Raw genomic sequence first — 14148 nt, forward strand, 5'->3', positions numbered from 1 at the left:
CACTGGGGTGAGAACAGGGGCTGCCAGGCCCAGAGGTGTGAGCAAGCAAATAGGCCAAGGATACACCTGGAATATACAGCACATTGTGGGCGGCCTGGGGTCAAGTCACAAAGGAATGAGAGCCCCATGAAGGACTCAAAGAGGAGAGCAATGAGACAGGCTGGGAGCAGCAGTGCCGGGGCAGGGTGAGCTGGGGAACATCAGAGAGGGGTCCAGGAGGAGGCCGCAGGATCTGCAGGAGAGCGGGTTCATCATGCAGATTCAGTTTATCATGTGAACTCCACTACCACAGCCCCAGACTGGAGCCCTTGGAATTTGTACCTTCAGTGAGCACGAAGCCCTTTGGGTGCTTCTGATGCCCATAGTTCACAGAGTACCCTTGAAGAACCACAGGAAAAGAGGGAGAGGAGAGAGCTGAAGACAGAGGCAGCGTGCAAGGATGGGACATCAAAGAGCATCTCATCGCCTGATGTGAGCTGAGAAGGAACAGTCAGAAGAGCGGGAAGGGAAGGGGCTGGAGCCGTGTCCGGAAGACTAACGAGACATTTCCCTAAGAAGGGCGGGAGAGTTCACAAGGGCAAACTCAACAGGAGAGTGAATTAGGTCTGAGCAGAAGGGGATTGTTTGAGGGTGGGCATTGTAGCAAGCTGAGCTCCATCTGGGATGCTGGCTGCCCATATCAGAGTGCCTGGTTCAAATCCTGGCTACTCCACTCCAGACCCAGCTCCTCAGTAATGCATTCTGGCAGGGCAGAAGAAAATGCCCAAATACTCGTGTCCCTGCCACCCATGCAGGAAACCTAGGAGTGCCAGGTTCCTGCCTGCAGCCTGGTCCAGCCCCAGTTGTGGCAAGCATCTGGAGAGTGAACCGGAAGATGGAAATCTCCATTGCTCCCTTGCCGCTTCTCTCTGTCGCTCTACCTTTCAAGTAGATGAAAATAATTTTAAAAGGGGGGGATTGTTTGGATTCAAGCAACCACAGTGTCCTTTCCCGGGGCAGGTGCATAGAGGAAGGGGTTTGCAAGTTCCCTTAAAGGGCAAGAAAATAGAAACTAAAACAAATGTCATAAATAAGAAAACCTGAGCCAATATAAATCTAGGATAATCAGTCTTGAACGACCCAATGAAGAGTTGAAAATACATTTATTGAGAGTCTAAAGAGCTATAAATTGGCTTCTATCAGGTGGATGTAAATTCTGTAGTTGGTTTAAAATTAGCTGGCAACTATAAGAGGGTGAGTTGACCCCATAGCAGCCACTAAGCAGCTGATGTTTCCCAATTGACTAAGAAGGGATGGCCGGCGCCACGGCTCAATAGGCTAATCCTCCACCTAGCGGCACCGGCACACCGGGTTCTAGTCCTGGTCGGGGCGCCGGATTCTGTCCCGGTTGCCCCTCTTCCAGGCCAGCTCTCTGCTGTGGTCAGGGAGTGCAGTGGAGGATGGCCCAAGTGCTGCACCCCAGGGGAGACCAGGAGAGGCACCTGGCTCCTGGCTTCTGATCAGCACAGCACGCCGGCCACGGTGGCCATTGGAGGGTGAACCAACGGCAAAGGAAGACCTTTCTCTCTGTCTCTCTCTCTCACTGTCCACTCTGCCTGTCCAAAAAAAAAAAAAAAAAAAGGATTATGAGGCTTTTGAAAGTCAAGAATTGGAGTTATCGCTGCAGGTTCTAGGGAGTTTGCAGAGTTCTGGCACCAAACAGTACTCCACTCCTTACTAAACTCCGAAGGCCAGGAAGGCGAGAGCCGTGACACTTGAGACAACGCAGTCTCTGCTTCTTTTTATAACGCTTCTGAGAAGTCGCCTCTTTGCAACCCTCAGCGTTTCAGCTACGGTGGAAATCAGATCCTTTGTGATCTTCCTCAAATTGATCACACCAAAGGACGTAGTCACAGCGCAGGCTCGTAAACCTTTCCAACCACCTGGAGAAACAGAACAGCAGGGCAGTGGTCAAGGAGTTGATCTGAAATCGATTAGGACAACAGTGGACTAGGTTAGAGGAGGCTGCTTCCCGTCCCAGAACACTAAGGAGAGACAGAGCCTTCCTCCTGGGTTCCAGGGCCATTACCTTGTGAGTGCGTAAAACTGTGGCTCATTATGGTGTACCCATGGCACTTATCTTTTTTGTTTGTTTGTATTAAGATTTATTTATTTATTTGAAAGTCAGAGTTACACACAGAGAAAAGGAGAGGCAGAGTCAGAGAGAGGTCTTCCATCCACTGGTTCACTCCCCAGTTGGCTACAACTTCTGGAGCTGCACCTATCCGAAGCCGGGAGCCAGAAGCTTCTTCCAGGTCTCCCACATGGGTGCAGGGGCCCAAGCACTTGGGTCATCTTCTACTGCTTTCCCAGGCCATAGTAGAGAGCTGGATCAGAAGTGGAGCAGCCAGGACTCGAATCGGCACCCATATGGGATGCTGGCGTGACAGACGATGGCTTTACCCACTACACTACAGTGCTGGCCCCAGCACTTGTTGATATTGCAAACAAAACTGTAGGAATGATTCCTTAGATGTATAAATTCCTTAAAAGGGGTGAGGGCAGCACTGTGGTGTAGCAGGTAAAGCCATTGCCTGCAGTACCAGCATCCCATATGGGTACCAGTTCGAGTCCTGGCTACTCCACTTCTGAGCCAGCTCTCTGCTATGGCCTGGGAAAGCAGTGGAGGATGGCCCAAGTCCTTGGGCCCCTGCACCCACATGGAAGACCTGGAAAAACTCCTGGCTCCTGGCTTCGATTTGGTTCAGTTCCAGAAGTTGTGGCCAATTGTGGAGTGAACCAGCGGATGGAAGACCTCTCTCTCTCTCTCTCTCTCTCTCTCTCTCTGCCTCTCCCTCTCTCTCTGTGTGTAACACTGACTTTCAAATAAATAAATAAATCTTTAAATATATATATATAATGGGGTACCACTACGTACCCACCTCAGTGCATAAAGGCTTTTAAATTGACAAGTAATGTCGGTGAAGAGATGGCACAGTAGAGTCCTCATACATTGGTGGACATTCATAAAACAGGATAATTGCCTTAGAAAAGGTCTGGCAATTTCTTATGAAACCAAACATACATCTACCCTATGAAACAGCAATTCCCAGTTGACCCAATAGAAGTAAAAGCACATATTCATTAAAAGACTAGTGCAAAAAGGCTCTTAGCAGCTTTATTACTGAGAGACAAAAAGTGAGGAGAGCCCAGGAGTCAACCACCAGACTGTCTGGTAGATTCACACAATGGAATAGTACCCTGCCAGGAAAAGGAGCACATGGCTGATGCATGCAAGAGCATGAATGGATCCCAAAGATGTTTGGCTAAGTAGGAGAATCATCACGCTCACAATGAGTTTTTTCTTTGTGTTCATTTATATAAAGTTTTAGAAGAGGCAAAAAAAACCCTGAAGAGTATGGCTGAAAATAATCAGACAATTACGTTCTTGAATGGAGATGAGGGCAGCGATTGACTGGACATGAGCTTGAAGGAATTCTCTGGGCTGATGTAAAGTGCGATGTTTTGTTAAATACAACTTTTTCAAAATCAACAAATGTGCACTAAGATTTGTGCATTTCGCTGCATGTAAGTTTCACACAGAAAGAGCCAACTGAATGCTAGCAAAATGATTAGCATGTTCAAGTATTTAGGAAGAAGTGTACAGATGTTTGCTGTCTACTTTGAAATGCATCAAAAGAGGTGAACTTATGGATGGACAGAGGACGTCTAGACAGACAGGTGTGTGATGGAACGAGGGAAGTGAGATGACACAGGTGGGTGTATGTGGTGAGAATGCAGATTTGCCTGAAGGGAGAGGGCCCAGGCAGTGCTGTCTTTATAGAGAAAAGGAAGCCAGCGGGATGAGCCGCTCAGTTCTCCAACTTACCCACAGCCATGTAGTGGGCGTCAAAGCCCGTGAATCGTTCCTCATTGGAGAAATCTGACCGGAACGTGTTGTGGCCAACTGGGGAATGAACCAGCAGATGCAAGAACCTCTTTCTCTCTCTCTTTCTCTGTCTCTCTCTCTGTATGTGTGTGTGTGTGTGTATGTGTAACTCTGACATTCAAATAAATAAATAAATATTTAAAAAAAGTTTAGTTTTCAAAATAAGTTCATCAGTATACATGTATCCTTTCCTTAATGTTCCCAAGTGGCCATTTACAAGTGACATTCAGGTGTGCTGATGGTCTGGGTGTTATGAAGAGAGACCAATATAGTAGGAAGTGGTGATTTGAGCTAACTCCTCAGGCCCAAAGGACACAGTGCAAATAAGCAATCATCTGTCATGTTTATCCTAGGTTTGATCTTAGTTGTCACCCCTCCATGAGTTGTAATCTACAAGCATAAAATTCATCCATTGTGATTCATCCAGACATTTGGTGCAGCAGTTAGGACATTACTCGGGACCTCTGCATCCCATATCAGAGGGCATGATTCGAATCCTGGCTGCTCCACTTCTGATCCAGCTTCCTGCTGGGAGGCAGCAGATGATGCCTCAAGTACTCGGATCCCTGCCACCCAAGTGGGAGACCTGGATGGAGTTCCAGGTTCCTGGCTTTGGTCTTGCCCAGCCCTTGCTGATGTGGGCATTTGGGGAGTAAATCAGTAGATGGACGATCTATGTGTGTGTGTGTGTGTGTGTGTGCCTTTGTCTCTGTCTCTCTGCCTTTCAAACAAAATGAGAATTTAAAAACTTGAAGTGTATTGTTGGATGATTTTCAGTAAACACACACAACTGCATAAATCACCATAGTTTTGGAACACTTCAATTGCTCCACCAAGTGCCGTCCTACTTGCAGTCCACAGCTTCAGTCTGCTTTCTGTCTGCTTTCTGTCTCCATTGTTTTGCCTCTTCTAGAAATTTCATATAAAAAGAACTAACATATATTTGGTCTTTTGTGTTTGCCACCTCCACTCAGCACAATGTCATCGCTGTCATCCTTTTTACAAGAAATCCGTTCCTCATTTTCAGCTCTTACATTTCAGTCTTTGATCCAATTTTAAATCAACTTTAGTGCATTACTGAAGTGAGGGTCTAGTTTATGTGCATATGTACGTGTTTATCTACTTTTGCACATGGATAACCAATGATCCCAATGACATTTACAAAGATTGTCTTTCCCCGTTTAATTGCCTTGCCACCTTTGCTGGAAGTCAATTGGCTGGCTGTAAATGAGTGGGTTGATTTCTGGACTGCCTTGTGTTCCATTGATCCACACATTTATCCCCATAGGAAGGTTAAGTATTGATTTATACAGTATAAAAATGCATTTCTCTATTTTATTTTTTGAAGACTTATTTATTTATTTGAGAGGCTGAGTTGCATACAGGGGGAGAGAGAGAGAGAGACAGAGACAAAGAGAGAGAGAGAGAGGTTTTCCATCCTCTGGTTCACTCCCCCCAAATGGCTGCAATGGCTGGAGCTAGGAACCAGGAGATTCTTCCAGGTCTCCCACATGGGTGCAGGGACCCAAGCAATTAGGTCATCTTCCACTGCTTTCCCCAGGAGCATTAGCAGGGAGTGGATGGGAAGTGGAGCAGCTAGGACACAAACTAGCATCTATATGGGATGCCAGGGTTGCAGGCAGCCCCTTTACCCCTTATGCCACAATGCTGGCCCCAGAAATGCTTTTCTTATGGAGAACTGTGCTAAGAATATTTTTAAAAGATGGTTGTAGAGGCAATGCCCATTAACATTCATGATAAGACACAGGAAGTGTCCTAGAATAAATAGGCTGCAGAAGTGCACGACCATGGTGGGCCAGGGGACCTCATGCTTTGCAGACTGGGAAGCCGAGGCCATTGGAAAGGAAGCCACCTTCCAGTTATGCCAGAAGCAAATGCAGCTGCCTGCCAGAAGCCCCTCTTGCCCTGCCCTGCTCACCTGCAGCAGGTGAGCTGCTTCCTCCCTCTCCCCCTCCCCTCCCTCTCCAGCCAGGCTCACTGACAGTAGCTGGCTGAGACTTTGGGGCCGCCCGCTGGGCAGCACCCACTGCTGCTTCTGTCCCCCCTCTCCGTGGCCTGCCCAGACACTGCAGGGCACAGGCGGCTGTGGCCCGGGTTGGCTCTTCCCAGTATTCCCACCTCCATTTTCTCCGGGAATGGATGCCCTGGCTTCTCTTCAGGGACTCTTCTGAGAAGGGAAAAATGGGAGCTGCCCCATCGACGTCAAAAGGCTCTTACACAACGGCAGCATCTCGCTGGGAGCCGTGTCACCAGCCCAAAGACATCTGAATTGAATTTCCCTCTGCATGCCCTGGAACGCGGTCCAGTCCCGTGTCAACGCCATGGGGAAAGGCTGCCGTTCACCTGGCACTCCAACACTGGATGGTGTTGTCATCTCCCCACCCAACCCCAGGGGCTTCTCACCCAGGCCACTCCCCTGTCTCTGCGTGCCAGGGGTTCCATCCCTTCCAGGCTGGCCCCAGTCCCGATTTCGGCATCGCCAGGAGCCCTTGCCTCCCTTCCCAGGAACACTGTGCATGCAGCCTGTCCGTCAGGGCTGCAGGCGTCTGCTCATTAGCTGGTCCATTCAGTCCTTCTCTTCAACTATTTGTTGAGCACTGTGCAAGGGGTAGGCACATGGCAGTCCTGTCCTCACGTCTAAGCGGAAGAACTTTGTAGTACTCCTCAGCAAAGCTTTGGGATGGAGAATGTTCCCAGCTCTGGAAGTGGTCAGCCAAGGTCAACTGAGACTCAGCAGCAGAGGAAGGGTTGGGTGGTTAACCTCCAAGATGCCTTGTGAGTGCACGGTTCCTGGAGGTACTGCCCCTGCTCCTGCCTGCCTCCCGCCCGTGCAGCTGTCCCTGGAAGGCATCTGCAGGGGTTTAGTGCACAGCGTTTGGTTGGAAGGCACAGGGGTCCCTGGAGAAGCAACGTGGGTCCAGGAAAAGTGAGAACCCCTCTCACTATCCCTTTTTTTTAATTATTATTATTATTTTGGTTTGACAGATAAAGTTCCTATCCACTGGTTCACTCCCCCAAATGCCCAGAACAGCCATGAGCCAAAGCTAGGAGCCAGGAATTCAATGCAGGAACCAAACACTTGAGTCATCCCAGCTGCCTCCCGGGATGCACATCAGCCGGAAGTGGGAGTCAGGAGTGGATCCAGGATGAGAACCCGCGTGCCTCATTGGGATGTAAAGGTCCAAACTGAACACCTGCCCCTCACTTCTACTCTTTCTATTTTCTTCCTTTTCTGTTCCCTCAGGAGAGATCTGAGGAACCTTCAAAATAAAATAAACAAATGTAAAACTTCTGGATAAGATGTTGGCACTGGGGACCCCTGTGTGAGTCTCCAGGGAGCTCTGTGTTGTTTCTTAGGACAAAATGTAATCCTACAATGACTCACCTCCCAGAGTTCTTGCTAATTGCACTATGGATATGTGAGATATTATCAGGAAGGGAAGAGAAAGAAGGAAAGGAAACTGTTATTTTTACAACTGTCAATCCAAAATAAAAATAAACATTAAAAATACCTAAAAATTTAAAAATAATAAATGCAAAATAAAAATGTTTAAAACTGTAAAAAGTACTCAGTGATAAGGCGACTCACAGAGCACTGGGATGAGGAATTAGCAGATGCTGATTTTCTGTGTGGCCTGGGGCAAGTCCTTTCGCCTTCCCAGCCCTCAGTTTCCCCATCTGAGAAATGGGTAGTAGGTCAACCTCTCCCCACTTCCCGCATGCTGTTCTGTCCCACTCCGTGCAGCCCTATCAGTGGTCCTGCAGCTCCACCACTCTCACCCTCTTCTCTCCCCTGCTCGCCCCATCTAAGCTTTCTGATTCCCCACCGACTGTGTGGGGTGAAACTTCACACCTTCGGCAGAGACTTGAAAATCCATCCCTGTGCTTGACAAGAGGCACAAAGTGGAATGCTCTGCTTCCTTGCAGACTTCAGAGTATATCAGAATCGGCCATGCAGCTGGGGAACACAGACTGCTCGCCCCACCCTCGAGGCCTCCCACGGTCCCGGTGGGGGGCTGCAGAGATTCCAGGGGCGGGGCAACCGACTGCGGGTGTGGCCCCCGGGCACTGGAGCAAGTGCTCTAAGCCTGGTTGGGGGGTGGGGTGGGGGGCAGGGGGCAGTGGCAGATGGCACAGGGTCTGGGAGCTCAGAGCAGGGTTTCCCTGGAGGAGAAAGGACAGATGGAGGCGCCGCAACGACTTGTCCTCGTTAATGAAGCGCCGCTCTCCCAGCCGCAGCCCACACCACTGAGGCTCCGGGCACGAGGTTCCTCCGGGGCCCAGGCTGCAAGGGCAGAGGGAGGGGCGGGGAGGAGTGGAACCCACCCCCCACCCCTGACACGCCGCACCTGGCTGCTGGGGGAGCTGCTCTGGAGTGGGGCCGGCGAGAGCTGGAGGGTGCCTGTGGCCTGTGGCCGTGTCTGTCAACACCCTCGTGGGTCAGGGGAAGGTGTCACGGAAAGGGCAGAGGAACAGCGACTGTTACTGCGCACGCACGCGAGAGGCGCCTCTTGCTACTTTGCACGTTCAAGGTCGGTGAAATACGAGTCACCCCTGGTCCTCACATGGTAACTGCCTGTTACCTGGTACTCAAACCAAGCCCCTGCCCAAACCTGCTGAGGCCGGCGTCCAACCCTTGCGCTCTCCGCTACGCGGATTCAGAAGCACCCAGGCTCTGGCGACTCCCCAAAGCCATGTGACTTTCGGCAAACAATGCATCTGAGCTTCACAGAGATGCTGGCAAGTTCAAGGTGAGCTTTGAGGCTGAAGACAGCAGGAAGGTGAAGCTGCCAGGCAAAATGCAGGCTGTCGCATGATGACAGCTGTCACCTGCAATGACCACCTCTGACGGTTCCAAGGACAAGGGAGCCACAGAGCCATCTCACAGTTGGCTCTGGGCACCACAGGGTTAACATTTTCACCCTGTTTTAAATAAAGCCCTTACTCCCAGTGTAACCGATGTTTTATTATTACTAATTCCAGAACCATTACACCATGGAGCCAGAGTTTGAAAAGAATTTAATTGAAAGACAAAACATCTTCAGTAGCTAACGCCTGCTTTATAAATAATTTCTGATCCAAATGCTAACGTGGTACACACAGTTTTTTTGGTATGTCTCAGTGTTCAGTGTGTGGCATGCAACGTTTTCACTGTGGCGTAGAAGCCTGCAGTGTTCAGAAAAGTCACAAAGCGATTCCTCCCAGCTCTCCAGGGGCAGGTGGCAGGCGAGCAGGAATGTGAGGCCCTCATTGTAGGTGAGGAATTGGGCCCCAGGAACTTAACTGGGAGGCTCAGGCAGAACCAGCGCTGTGTCCATCCATTGGGTAGCTTGGGTGTAGACCCAGGGTTTTGTCTCGTCCGTGCTGCTGTCACAGAACATTTGAGAAAAGAACCTACGTTCCGGCCCTCCCATCAACTTACTCCACCCCAACTAAAACACCTCTCTTTTTATGTGGGTGTGCGTTCGTGATAAACTGGGGGAGACCCCTTGAGACCCACAGAGGCTCCTTTTGGTTCCCAGCATTTGTTTCACAGAGTTATCAGCCGTGCGTGGAATGGTCCAGAGTGTCCTGACCGATCTTGGAGTGTAATAGAACAGACTTGGAGTACATTTCAGACACAGGTTTGAACTGGTGCTTCACCAACAAACTTGCCTCAGTATTTGTAAATGTTCCAAACCAATGAGGATAAAAACAACATCTACCCATTAAAGGACATTCTCATAGAGATCTTCACATGGGCTTTCTGAAATGTCCAGGCCAATATTATTTCTAATACCATTCATGCAGTCTTCTACTGATTCAACATATGCTTATGGAATGTGACACGCTGTTAAATGCATGAAGCACTGTGCAAGTCACTGTGGGATTTCAGCAATGTAGTTATAGGTATATTCTTCAAAGGGATAACTGTGATCGGAAGTACAAGGTACACACACAAATGACTCTAATGTAAGGCAAACAACATTTAATAATTTAAAGAAATGTAGAGGAACTGGTGTTGTAGGGCAGCTGGTTAAACCACAGCCTGAGGCAGTGGTTAAAATCCCAGCTTCTCCACTTCCAATCCAGCTTCCTGATAATGTGCTTGGGAAAGCAGATGGTCCAAGTACTTGGATCTGCTACTGTTGTGGTAGACCTGGACAGAGTTCCGGGATCCTGGCTTTGGCCTGGCCCAGCCTCTGATCTTGCAGTCATTTGAGGAGTGATTAAGTGAATGGAAGATCTCTCTCTCTCTCTCTCTCTCTCCCTTCCTCCTTCCTTCCCTCCCTCTGCCTTTCAGGTTAATAAACAAATCTTTTAAAGACAAAAGTAGGGAAAGAAACAGAAAGATTGAAAAGAAATGAAACACAAAGATTGAATAAGGAATAAAAAATCAATATTAACTCTCAAAATAGAAACAGAAGACAAGTTTGAATAAATTTTTTAAAAGAAATGTAAAATAGGCCAGCGCCGCGGCTCACTAGGCTAATCCTCCGCCTTGCGGCGCTGGCACACCGGGTCGGGGCGCCGGATTCTGTCTCGGTTGCCCCTCTTCCAGGCCAGCTCTCTGCTGTGGCCAGGGAGTGCAGTGGAGGATGGCCCAAGTTCTTGGGCCCTGCACCCCATGGGAGACCAGGATAAGTACCTGGCTCCTGCCGTTGGATCAGCGCGGTGCGCTGGCCACAGCGGCCATTGGGGGGTGAACCAATGGCAAAGGAAGACCTTTCTCTCTGTCTCTCTCTCTCTGTCCACTCTGCCTGTCAAAAAAAAAAATAAAAAGAAAGAAATGTAAAATAGCTCAGAGGGTTCAGAGAGGACACTTGTGGCTGGAGAAACACAAGAGAGAACGGAGTCAGAAAGGCTTCCTGAAGGAGAGGGCAAACAGCAACAGGGGCTTTTCAAGAACGGTCGTCCGTATCCCCCGGCTTGCCAGGGAAGCTGAAGGGGAGAGTCGCAATGATATTTTACCCTCCATTACAGAGAAGGGGACTGAGGCACAGCCAGGTGAACGTGTTTGTCAAAGTCGCCAAGGTGAGAAAGTGATGAAGACAGGACTAAAGCCCTGCCCATCTGCGCCCCGTCCTGTTACTGGTCTGGCCGTGTCCCCGGGGATGTTTGGGAGGTCTCATTTACACGGCACGCGTCTCTCTGCTATCCCGGAAAGAGCTGGTTCTGTAGAGTCATTCCTTGGCGCCTGGAAAGGACTTCAGGCTGCTCTTTGTGGAGCCTTGGTGTCACACTATGTCTGTATCTCTGGGGAGCTGTATAGATTGCATGGCTCCAGGAGTTTCCTGTTGAGATCATTGTCATGAGGAGTCTGAAATGACATGACTTTTTTTATTTTCACAGAAACACAGGCATGAGATATTTCCTGAAGTGTCTACCCGTGTGCCCTCTGACTCTCTTGATAAGCAATGGGACATTGTGGTTAAAGGATTACAAACTCAGGGTCGGCACTGTGGCGTGGTAGGTTACGTCTCAGCCTACATTTCCAGCATCCCATATGGACATCAGTTCAAGTCCCAGCTACTCCTCTTCCTATCCAGCATTTTGCTTATGGCCTGGAAAAGAGACGGAAGATGGCCCAAGTGCTTGGGCCCCTGTACGCATATGAGAGACCCAGATGAAGCTCCTGGCTCCTGGCTTTGAATCAGCCCAACTCCGGGCGTTGCAGCCATCTGGGGAGTGAACCAGCGGATGGAAGACCTCTCTCTCAGTCTCTCCCTCTCTCTGTAACTCTGTTTCTCAAATAAATGAGTAATTCTTTAAAAATAAAATATTACAGACTCTAGCACAGCATAAATGCTACCACTTTTTGGGTGTATGACATTGAATGACTTACATAGACTATCTGAGCCTCAGTCTCCAAGTCTGTATAAGGAAAACCATCAATGCTTATCTCTGAAGGTTGTTGGGATATGCTAAGTGCCTGTTATATGTGAACTGTTGTTACCCTTGGAATAACATTGATTCCTCTACTGCTGGTGAAAATATCTTTTAAGAACAAGGGGAAAATTATAACTACTCAGATATGCAAAGTTTTTTTAAAAAAAAAAAAAAACCAACCAGCAAATCCAGGTCAAAAAATTTTCAAGGAAGTCCTTCAGAAAGAAGCACAATGATACCAATGGAAATATGGATTTCACAAAGAGATTCAAATGGAATTCTACTCCTTTTATAAAACTCGAGCCACATGAACCAACATGTATCTTCAATTAACTTAGCAGTTTAAATTTATGAGCAATTTTTTTTATTAATAAGCCAATTAAAACAGAGTTCTTAATAAATTTTTCCATGTAGACATACAGTATGTGCACACGTGTAACATAACCTACAAGACAGAACAAGAAGGCAGTTTCAGTAGTAAATTATTAAAATATTTAACGGTTTTCTAAATTACCAATTGATTCAAATTACTTTCTACTCTTAGTAACCTTGATTAACCATACTTTCTCTCAGTTGGAACCTGTAGTGCGTTATTGGCTGCAGCTGCTTACAGAGCCCAGCGTACTGAATACAAGAAGTTGCTAGAAAAGGTCCATCAGAATCTTTAGGAGGACACAGCTAAACACAGAACCTACAATGTTTTAGGGGCCAACACTGAAGCATAGTGGTGAAGCTATCGCCTATGGTGCCAGCATCCCTTATGGGTGCAGGTTCGAGTCCCAGCTGCTTCTCTTTCATTCCAGCTCTCTGCTATGGCCTGGGAAAGCAGTAGAAAATGGCCCAAGTCCTTAGACTGCTGCACCCATAAGGGAGACTGGAAGGAAGCTCCTGGCTCCTGGCTTTGGATCAGCACAGCTCCGGCTGTTGCGGCAAATTGGGGAGTGAGCCAGCAGATGGAAGACACCTCTCTCTCTCTCTCTCTCTCTCTCTCTCTGCCTCTCCTCTCTGTGTAACTCTTGACTTTCAAATAAATAAATAAATAAATCTTTTTTTTAAAAAAAAAAAGCCAACATTTTAGTTTTATGAGCAGCAAATCTGATTTTAGTATTTGGAGAACACAAACTGTGGTTGACAAAAGACTTTAAATAGTCATGTTTTAAAAATATAAACTCATTAGCCAACAAGAAGAGGCACTTGCTTACTCCATGCAATATTTTTGAAAGCACCTGTAGGGTTTTATAAAACATTTAACCCTTTTAGGCCTCCGGGCACTTCCCATTAAGATAACCATCACATCTGGTAACACAAGATCATTAGACTTTTTAACTTTTTATCAGTAGCTTTTTACGTTATCATAACTTAAAATTTAGCACCACTTCACATCTTGACAGTACCTGTAATATAATCCAAATAGCCTGATTAGTTGGTGTCTCTACAAGATGAGAGACAAATATCTGTGGGGAGCAACTGGGAGCAACTCGGACTAGACTAAGTTACTGGAATTAAGACTTATTCTATGCATCTGCTCTCCCACAATATGGCGCTGGGAGAGGAGGAAATAGCTTCTACACAGCTGCCTCCAGTTCAACCAATAAACAGCAGGAGCTGCTCCTGATTGGAGGAGAGCAGCGTACTCGGCGTGTGGGTAGCAGAGTTGGGATTGGTGGAAGAGGACTATAAAGGAGGAGAGAAACAACATGCACCAGGAACATCTAAGAGGAACACCTGAGGAACACCTGAGCAGCCCCCGAGAGAGCCGGCTGGCGGTGTGCCACTCCCCCGCGAAAGTGGGGAAAGTGGCAGGGGGAACCGCCCTTCCACGGAGGTGGAAGGGACGGTAGCCAACCCGGGAAGAACCAGCAGCAAACCCGGGGAGGGCCAAGCAGACAAAAGAACAGCGCAGGGTCCTGTGTCGTTCCTCCGCGAAGACAGGGAGCGACAAATATCCTTTGATATTTCCAGGGGCCCAACTGGAAATATCAAAGTCTGAAGAATTTGGAACTTCGATTTTTTTGAATGCCTGTCAAAGATGCCAAGAAGGCTTAAAATACCGGGTTGAAATAAGATTCCTTAACATCATGACATAATATAGACCAGATTTGATCACTGTTACAAGGTGATTATTCAGATGTTTTAGAATAAGCATATATTTAAACAAACTGTAACTCTTAATAGAAATTTGGATGTTTTAAACAATCAGAACTTAATAGAGACATTAAGATAATCTAATAGATTACTTTAGCAGAACACAAAATCGGTGTCTCTTTGGTTAATTCAAAAATTGGAAATAAAACCTCAAATTTAAGAGCTAGTGCATGAAATCATATCCC

The 14148-nt window shown here is 47.7% G+C and overlaps 1 long non-coding RNA gene across 1 annotated transcript in view; it reads right to left on the bottom strand.

Moving 5' to 3' along the window:
- Nucleotides 1-1123: 1123 nt before the first annotated feature.
- The window catches only part of LOC138849495 (uncharacterized), a 29067-nt gene continuing 16042 nt past the window's right edge, over nt 1124-14148 (bottom strand). The window contains exon 2 of the long non-coding RNA XR_016232523.1: nt 1124-1922. This is a non-coding gene — a long non-coding RNA (uncharacterized LOC138849495). The remainder of the gene's footprint in view (nt 1923-14148) is intronic.

The sequence above is a fragment of the Oryctolagus cuniculus genome, chromosome 4, assembly GCF_051225735.1.
Source record: "Oryctolagus cuniculus isolate XC-2025 breed Fujian yellow rabbit chromosome 4, ASM5122573v1, whole genome shotgun sequence".
Taxonomy (NCBI): domain Eukaryota; kingdom Metazoa; phylum Chordata; class Mammalia; order Lagomorpha; family Leporidae; genus Oryctolagus; species Oryctolagus cuniculus.